Source organism: Lactuca sativa, chromosome 3 (assembly GCF_002870075.4).
Source record: "Lactuca sativa cultivar Salinas chromosome 3, Lsat_Salinas_v11, whole genome shotgun sequence".
In the NCBI taxonomy this organism is placed as follows: Eukaryota; Viridiplantae; Streptophyta; class Magnoliopsida; order Asterales; family Asteraceae; genus Lactuca; species Lactuca sativa.
In genome coordinates this window covers 206,790,698-206,800,296 of record NC_056625.2, presented here as the reverse complement: position 1 = coordinate 206,800,296, position 9,599 = coordinate 206,790,698, and the positions used below count along the sequence as shown (strand labels likewise).

At 39.5% G+C, this 9,599-nt stretch overlaps 1 non-coding gene across 1 annotated transcript; it reads left to right on the top strand.

The window, feature by feature from the left end:
- The first annotated feature begins 9,246 nt into the window (after positions 1 to 9,246).
- On the top strand, positions 9,247 to 9,353 carry LOC111893592 (small nucleolar RNA R71). Its single transcript, XR_002850913.2, has one exon. It is a non-coding gene; the product is annotated as a small nucleolar RNA R71 (small nucleolar RNA).
- The last annotated feature ends 246 nt before the right edge of the window (positions 9,354 to 9,599 follow it).

The window sequence follows — 9,599 nt, the reverse complement described above, 5'->3', positions numbered from 1 at the left end:
ATTTGTGAGCCAGCTGCTAAAGAGTATACATCTATCGTTGTTGATATCATCAACAAAAGGATGTGGAACGGGGCGATGGGCAAATCAGATGTTCTTCTTGTCGACAAGGACTGAGTCAAGCTAGTCCAAAACGAAGGGGAGATTAAAGGGTCTAGTTTATGGTATGGTCTAGGCTTTCCACGGTAAAAGGTCTTTTGAGTCATTTTATGTAATTCTAGGTTTCTTTGGGTGTTTACGGTCTGACCATGTGTTTATGGTCGTAAACAGGTTTACGGCCGTAAACCCTGTTTATTGTCGGAGTCTTCTATATGTACGGTTGGTCAAGGTCTTTTGCATTTGTTGATTGTTTAGCATTTACGGTAAGGGTATTTGCAAGTTGTATCAGACGTTTTATAATATAAGTGTGTGCAAGCTTGTTTCTTCTTCTTCTACTTTAATTCTTATTATTGTTGATTGATTGATTGTTTGATCATTGGTTAAGATCCGTTTTCAGGACCTTACAAAGTCTATTAGGGTTATGCTAGCCATAGTTGCATTTCATGATTATAAAATATGGAAAATCGATGTCAAAACCACTTTCCTTAATGGAAAGTTGGCTGAGGATGCTTACTTGAATCAGCCAGAGGGTTTTGTCAATGCAAAGTACCCTAATAGAGTGTGTAAGCTTGAGAAATCCATTTATGGAATGAAACAAGCATCTCGTAGATGGAATCTTTGTTTTGATGAGAAAGTCAAAGAGTTTGGCTTTTCGAGAAACGATGATAGGTCTTGTATATATGTCAGAGCTAGTCGGAGTATAGTTAGCTTTTTGGTACTGTATGTGGATGACATACTACTCATAGGAAATGACATTCCTACCTTACAGGAGGTGAAATCCTGGCTTTGGAAGTTGTTCGCTATGAAGGACCTTGGAGAAGCTGCCTATAACCTAGGTATAAGGATATTGAGAGACTGGAGTAATAGAATAATTGGACTTAGTCGAAGTACCTACTTTGACAAGGTGTTAAAGAGATTCAACATGTAGAATTCCAACAAAGGTGATTTACCGATCCAGAGCAATGTCAAACTGAGTAAAACTCAGAGTCCGAGTACAGAGTCTGAGATAGCTGAGATGAGTCGATTACCATATGCTTTCGATGTTGGATCGATCATATAGGCTATGACTTGTACTCGCCCTGATGTGGCTTTCGCTTTAAGCATGGTAAGAAAATATCAAGGGAATCCTAGCAAGGTTCACTAGACTGTGGTAAAGAATATTCTTAAGTACCTACGAAGGACTAAGGACTGGTTTCCTGTCCACGGTGGGTGCAATGACTTGAGAGTGGCAGGGTATAGTGACGCCAGCTTTCAAACCGACAAATATAATTTCCGCTCTCAGTCAAGCTGGGTATTTACCCTGAATGGAGAAGCAGTTACCTGGAAAAGTTCCAAACAGGAGACCGTAGCTAATTCAACATGCGAATCAAAGTACATAACAGCAAGTGAAGTGGCGAAGGAGGCGATATGGCTAAAGAACTTCATTGGAGACCTTGGAATTGCACCAGCTATAATGGAGCCTATGGATATTTTCTATGACAGTGACAGTGCGGTTACCTTAGCCAAGGAACCAAGGGATCATGGCAGATCCAGGCATATTGGCAAAAAATATCACTTCATAAGACACAAGATAGAAGAATGACTCCTCGTAGCAAAGAGGGTATCGTCAGAAGAGAACCCAGCAGATCCCCTTACTAAGGGACTGAATAGGGTTAAGCATTTGAAGCATGTAATATGCATCGGACTGAAAGATGGTGATGTGTGTAGACTCACTTAGTTTTAAACCTACTTTTAATTATCAAATAACACACAAAAGGCAGTGAACCTATCAATTGTGGTATAGCTAAATAAGCAGGGTATCGATCACAGGGAACGACATATTAAATTAAAAACTAATTTTATCTAAGTTAATTATGAAGTAGGGGTTTTCTCTAGTTTTACAAGACTAGAAACTTACTAACTATTACTAATTTAAGACTAGAAAATAACGACTTAACTAGATTCAATAATTGAAAAGGAACTTCTGTTTAGTTCAACTTGGTTAACTCTATGGTTGATTTCAAGGTAATGGTGCAATGGATTAATTCTTTCGTTGGTTACCGATTCAAGTGATTAGATTCGTGTTCACTACCCTAATCCTTAGCAATTAAACTAACTTAAACAGTGGCCAATTGTCTAATTTAATTATATTCACTAGATTAATTATTCGGGTTAAGTTAGACTTGCAATAGTTAACTAATTTATTCTTTTAATTAACTCCTTGTTTTATGGTCATCTTACAAGCTTGCACATGAATTTACTCAATTTTCTTATTAATTCTAGTTTCATATTCATTAATCCTAGACATATAGCATAGTGATCACATAGCATATGAGGTCAATAATCAATAGATGTTCATGCTAATCAATTATCTTCCTATTAACAGAAAATTAATTATTATTCACACACAAGGTTCTTTAGCAAGCTAAAATAACAAAAAATCACCAACTTGGAATTAATCCTACCAATCAATCAAACCATATTGTCAACTTTGTATCCCCGAACAGAAGTCTAAAGGTTTTAGCTCATAATTGAAGTAAGTAACAGCAAACAAACAAAGTCAAATTGCTTAATCATTATGATAAAACAAAAGAATAAATGGAATGATGAAATTTTGCCTCAATTACTCTCCAGAATTGAATTCTAGCTCCTTTCGTCGTCTTCTAGGGTTTCTCTGACTTCTCAATCGTAGCAAAGTACTTCTGAATCGTCCCAGAACTCTCCCCTATCGATCTGTGGAATTATCTTTAAATATACGAATCGACTTGTCGAGTCATGTGGTGACTCGTCGAGTCCCTCTCACATTCCCCGTATTGTGATAACTCTCTGGGATCCCGAGTCATTATCTTCTCGATTCTTCGATTCGACTCGCCGAGTAGTCGATCTGACTCGCCGAGTAGGTGCCATTTTTAATGTTTTTTTCTTCTTTATTCCATTCTCGATCTTCTAACAGTTTCTCCCGCTTCCTTTCGCTTCCGAGCTTCATCTTTGGACTGAAAAACATAATTTAACACTTTTAAGTACCTTTTGTCCATAATATGCAATAATTTAGCTAATAAATAAGTAAAAATGTATACTTAATATGAACTAATTATGCACATATCAAAATACCCCACACTTGTCTTTTGCTTGCACCCAAGCAAAACTGAATTTTAAACATATTAGAATCATATTTAACAACTCCAATCTAACCCAGCCATTATGCCAAGACCGCAACGCATGCATTTGTGTCTAAAATTTTTCCTAAAGACCTCCCATACTCTAAATACTCACAATCCTCATAAACATTTGCCCACTCATCCCGAACTATGCTCATTTTATGCAACCCTCCGAATCCATCCGCAGAAAACCTCTTACCCTCAAGGTGTTTTTTAATTGGGCAACCCGAGCATACATAATCTAAAATTACAAGTTTTTGATACCACTATGGAGCTCTTTTGAATTCATCTCTTCTTTGATATTTGCTTTGATCTCTTTGAATTCACCACCTTTATTGTTTGATTTTCGGGTATCTTCGATTTTTTGGATTTCTTGGAATTTTGATCTTTTGATCTTCACTTTAATTGCTCCAAAATTCATACAATTTCTCTTGTAATTCTCTTTTTTTTTTTTAACATGTACCTCTTTTTTTTTCACTCAAATCCCTACATGCTTAAGCAGGGGCGCTCAACCTCAACCATTATTGGCTAATGATAACAATCTTCCTGGATACATTTCAAGTTTAGGCTGCTAAACATATTGCATCCCTCGGGCCGAGCAGGGTCGTGTTTTTGTCCCATGATTTCACTAGAATAAGGAAGCCACAAATGCTCTAGAACGTATATAGGCTCAACTAAACATTTGGGTTTTCATGCAATCATCAACACAACTCTAACATGGAGTCCTAATTTTACTTTTACCAAAATTTTCTAATTTAGATCCTAAGTAATACTTTTGGTATGCAAAATTTTAAAATTAGCCTAAATTAAGACTCTAAATTTTCTAATATGTAACCAACCCCCTACCCCACACTTATTTGATGCAATGCCCTCATTGCATATTATGTAAGACAAAAACATAAAAAAACTAAAGAGGGAATTGGGACAAACTCCCCTGGGATAGCAGTGGATAGGTTGATCACTTCCTTTTCAGCTCCAACTTCAATTGACTTTAGACATGGTATCCATGCCTTGGGTGTCTCGTCTCGTGTGGGTCACTCCAAATACGCGGATAACAGTGTAAGATCTTCAAGAACAAATATGGAAAGAATATATAGTCAAGTGGCACTCTAATCAGCATCAAATCAGCAGCCCCTTCGATATGAAACCAAACGACTCGTCGAGTATATACCAGACTCGTCGAGTCAGTTTAGTGCACTCGACGAGTTGGTCACTGAATGAAAATAATATAATTCTGCATCTGATCCAGCTTCCAAATATCTCTCTATACTTTCTATTCACTTCTAGACTCCCTAGCCAGCATCTCTAAGGACCGGACTCAATACTTTAACTCTAACGCTCCTCCTTTCTTGACTCTCTTTCTCACTTTGATTCTATAACTCTAAACCCTTTTTGAAGCTAGCACTCCTAATTCAATTCTGAAAAATTGTCAAAGCATCAAACATCAATTAAACATCAAAAGCAAGTTTTAAAAAACATCAAACAAACCAAATAAAAAAACAAACACAAATTTAAAAATTGTTCAATAAAAATGCATAAAAAAAAAATCAATCCTCCTCCTCATCATCATCAAGCCCTACTCCACTTCCTCCAGCACCACTTCTTCTTGCACTTATCACTTCTTCCCATGATGGACTATATGGAAAGTTACCACCATCAATGTATGGAATGTTAAAGTGGTCAAAAAGTCGGATATGAGATTGGTTGCTAAAATTCAAGCCCCGTGCCATTTGATCCTGTAGTCGTCTCATCTCCACATTGTACCAATCCATTGGTACATCTTCATTCTCAACCGGAATCACCGGCGGCTCCTCCTCAATATCCCGCTCTCTCCTTGAACGAACCCTCCTCCTCGGTGCTTCGGGACCAACAATCAGATCATCATTCAGGATGGCATAGTGGCCACCACCATAATCTTCAATAATCCTCGCTCTCCGGAAAAGAATTGGATTGAACGGAGGTGTAGGGATCAACGTCATGAAGTTCCACGCACCGCGGTTCATCAACCCGAACGAATTAGCTAACCGGGTGACAAACATCCCACCATTAATTCGGGAAGTTTTGCGATCCTTGACCGCACCCTCCGAGAGATATGAAGCTAGACACCAAGGAATGTTGCAAAAAACGCCGGGTGTAATGATGCTCCATAAATAGAAAACGTCAAGGTTGGAAACCTTGTCATCATCCTTTCGTTGATTGATGGTGGATGAAATGAGGCGATGAATGAGGCGATGTGTTGGGGATCGAATGCTCCCTTCTTGCGCCGACTTTGGAATATAAACTTTATTACCAATGGTATTCCACCAGCCCGCACTTGTAACTCCTTCGGGAAATACCATATGTGCTTGTGCCAAAAAGGCCCGAAAGATGGGTGTTGAGACCAAGGGCTGGTCATAAACCCCTAATCGGCATGCAAGATCCACCACTGAGCATTGATGAAACTCTCCCCCAAGACAGAAACTGAAGTTGGACGGGTGATAAGCATCCACTCCCCCGGTGAAAGATACCGTGGAAAAAAACTCCAAACAAAGCTCCAAACAAACCGGCTCTTGAATACGGAAGACCCGGCTCCACCCATCACAAACCATTGTTTCGCCATCATGATGAAACTCCTTCACAAGATAAGGAGCTAACTCCTCCTCATAACGAACATTCTGCAGCCATTCCCAATCTATCCGGTTGGCCACATAGACCTCTTTCTTCTTGATATCACCCAGCTTCTTCTTCCATTTCCGCAATGTCGAAGCGGACTCGATTTGTGGGAAGTTTAGCCACGGAAAATCCCCTTGGTGGCCACTGGAACTTTGCCCCCTTCTGAACATGATTTCTGCAAAACAAATACACAAAACCTAGAAAACACAGAATATCATTAAAAACACCTCGCATATGTTCCCCGACTCGACTCGTCGAGTCCAGGTACGACTCGGCGAGTCGCGCATACTGCACGAGTCAGTCGACGGGTCGATGCAAATTAGGCCATGAAACCTGGAAATTTTGTCAAGGGTTTTGTCTATGCACTTACTATTAAGGTATTAAGGCCAAAATAAACGTTCAAAACAACAAAAATCATGAAAAATCAAAACCCTAGAAATTCATTACTTTTCAAAAACGGGTTTTTCATGCAATTGCTACCATAGATGGCCTTATAATCACGTTCTTAACAGAAATCAAGAAGAAATTTGTTACCTTTTGAGTTTGAACTTGAGAGATTGGAAGAAAACTTGAAGAAAAAAAATATGAATGCTTGAGAGGAAGTTAGAGAGGGGCACCCGGCGAGTATGTATGTGAAAACTGATTCTTAGGGTTAAAACCCTAGTTACCGGTTGTAAAAATAATTTCGAAATTATTTTTTTTCTGTAAATAATACCGACTCGTCGAGTCACGGTCAGACTCGGCGAGTCTGGTCGCATACTTAAACTTTTTCTGAGATCCATAATGGACTCGTCGAGTCGTGGTCTAACTCGGCGAGTCTTCTTGCAAAAAATCATAATTTCAAAATTCTGTTATTTATTTAAAATCATTTCACCCCACACTTAAACTATGCACACTCTCAAGCAGACATGTCTGATGATTTGGAAGATTAAAATTTTAAAAACGAAGGAAAAATTAAAAAAAAAACTAAAAAGAACTAAAAAGAACTAAAAAGTAAAAGAAAGCAAACTCTATATAACGGGTTGCCTCCCGCCAAGCGCTTCTTTTTAAGGAGTCATTAGCTAGACTCCTTCCCATCTACGTTTCATCATCTTCAAGTATCGGGAATGCACGCCTAACTTTTTGTGGTTTATACTTGGTCTTGTAAGCGTGAATCTTTTTCTTGTAAGCCCTTTTCAATTCATCTCTTTTCTTTTTCACAGCATCCTCCTCAGCTGCTTGGGCTTCTCTTTTTCTCTTTTTCTTTTTTAACCCATTCTTCTTTACCTTCTCTTGTACCTCCTTCTCTTTAAATTTAATCACTTCATATTTTATAATGGTTCGTGCTTTAGGTTTAGTAGTGAATGGTCGATCAGCTTCCACCCTTCTTCCCTTTATGTCTTCATCCTTTTCTGTGTTCAACCCTTCTCCAAATGGAATTGTATCAAGGCATGCCACCTCGGCGTCTTGGACTTCCATTCCTTTTCCTTCTTCTGTTGTTTGTTATTCCAAAGAATCATAGATAGTAACTAAATCCAGGGTATGTGGAGAACTATCAACAAACAGATCAACATTGGCCAAGTTTTTATCAAATTCGATTGGACTCGTCGAGTCCATTAAGGTGACTCGGCGAGTCTGATCGGGTTCCATCAATTCTGGAGTGTTTTCTAAGTTGGCTCCTTCCAGTAGCTTTTCTAACTCCTCCAAGTCCTTGCTAGCATCTCCACCTTCTTCAGAGTGTAGCAAAAACTTGCTTGGATCTTCTTTTAGCAAAATTTCAAGCTCTTTTTGTAATATCTCATCATCCAATTGGATAAATGAGATTTCTTCTCTCTTTTCTTCTTCTCGCTTGGCTTCTGGAATAGCTTTAAACATCACCGACTCATCACCCACTCTCAATGTCAATGTAGACTCACATATATCAATTAAAGCACACGCGGTGTTCAAGAATGATCTCCCCAAAATAATTGGAATTTTGGGGTCTTCTTTCATATCAACTACCACGAAGTCTACTGGGAAAATAAACTTGTCCACTTTTATTAGGAGGTCCTCACAAACGCCTTGTGGATGAATTATCGTCTTGTCCGCCAAATGGATCTTCATATTCACCGGCCTTGGTTCTGGTAAATTCAACTTCATAAAGAATGACAAAGGCATCAAATTGATGCTTGCCCCCGAATCAGCTAATGCTCGAGTGGAAACTTCATTACCAAATTGGCACGGAATCACCATATTTCCCGGATCACTCTTCTTTTCAGGCAGCTCATTCATCAATATTTCCGCGACTTCAGCCAAATCCTTCCTAGCAGCAAAAAGGCTTTTAAGCAAGTTGAAGTATTTAGGTGTTTGGAGCATTGTTTCCATAAATGGCATATTGACTTGTAAAGCTTTAACATGCTCCATGAAGGTTCTGTATGCTTTTACTTTTTCTACAGGCATGGCTTTGATTGGGTATGGCAGAGGAGGATTATAAGGCTTCAAAGTACTGGCAGTTTTATTATTTACGTATAGACTCGTCGAGTCCATTGGAGTGACTCAGCGAGTCGGATCGGGTTTTGCTGGATTCGATTCTTCTTCCTTTTCTGCCTTCTTCTTGGATATTTTCAGTTCTTCTGTGAATGTTTCTTCACTGCTGGAGGTTATTACACTTACATTCTCCATTCTTGGATTGGGTTCGGTGTTACTCGGAAGTTGACCCGGTCTTCTATCATTCACTTAATGCGCAAGCTGCCCCAGCTGTTTCTCAATGTTGAGAATTGATGCTTGCTGATTCCTAAGCATGTTTCTGGTCTCGTGTATGGCAGCATCATGATCACTGTGTCTTTTTTCGGACGCGGCTATGAATCTAGTGAATAACTCTTCTAAATCGGCTTTCTTTTCTACCGGTTCTTCCTTTTGGTAAAGTCCCCTCTCCTTCTGCTTGTATTTCTCCTCCTTTGCCTTCTTATACTCCTCGTATGGTAGCCAATCCTTCTTAGGTTTCCGCCAATTTTCATCATATCGATCACCACTTGAATAAAAGACGTGAGCTTTCTTATTTCCATTCTCATCCAAATCACAATCCTTTGTGAGATGGGGCCCTCTACAATTTTCGCATCCTACCCTAATAGCATGGATTGCTTGATCCATTTTTGTCATTCTTCGATCTAGACTATCAAGCTAAGCTATCACCGCCGCCATGCTATCATTTGCCGCGTTTACTACTCCCCGACTTACTTCGTTTCTCGGATTGTGGTATTCTCTAGAGTGTTTAGAGAATTCTTCAATTAATTCTTTAATTACCGGGGGTGCCTTCTTTGTGAGCGGGCCTTGAGAATCAAGCAATTGCCTTGTGGTGACATTAACTCCATCATAGAAGATGGAGACCTCTTGTTGGCTATTAAGGTCATGGTGTGGGCAATTTCTAAGTAGGCTCTTGTATCTTTCCCAAGCTTCATAAAGAGATTCTCCGGGTTGTTGCTCGAAGTTGGCAATGGCTTTCTTTAGCTTGGCTATCTTGGAGGGCGGGCAGAAATGGTCTATGAATTCTTCTTTCATCTTGGCCCATGTGGTGACCGATCCGGGAGGAAGTGACTTTAACCAATCTTTTGCAGCTCCTTTAAATGTGACAGGAAGCATGCGAAGAAGCTGGGTCTCGCGTGGAACATTCTGGACGTTGAAGTAATCGGCCACATCATTCACTTCGTCCAAGTGCTTGTAAGTGTCTTCGTCATCCTTCCCGTAAAAAGGAATCTC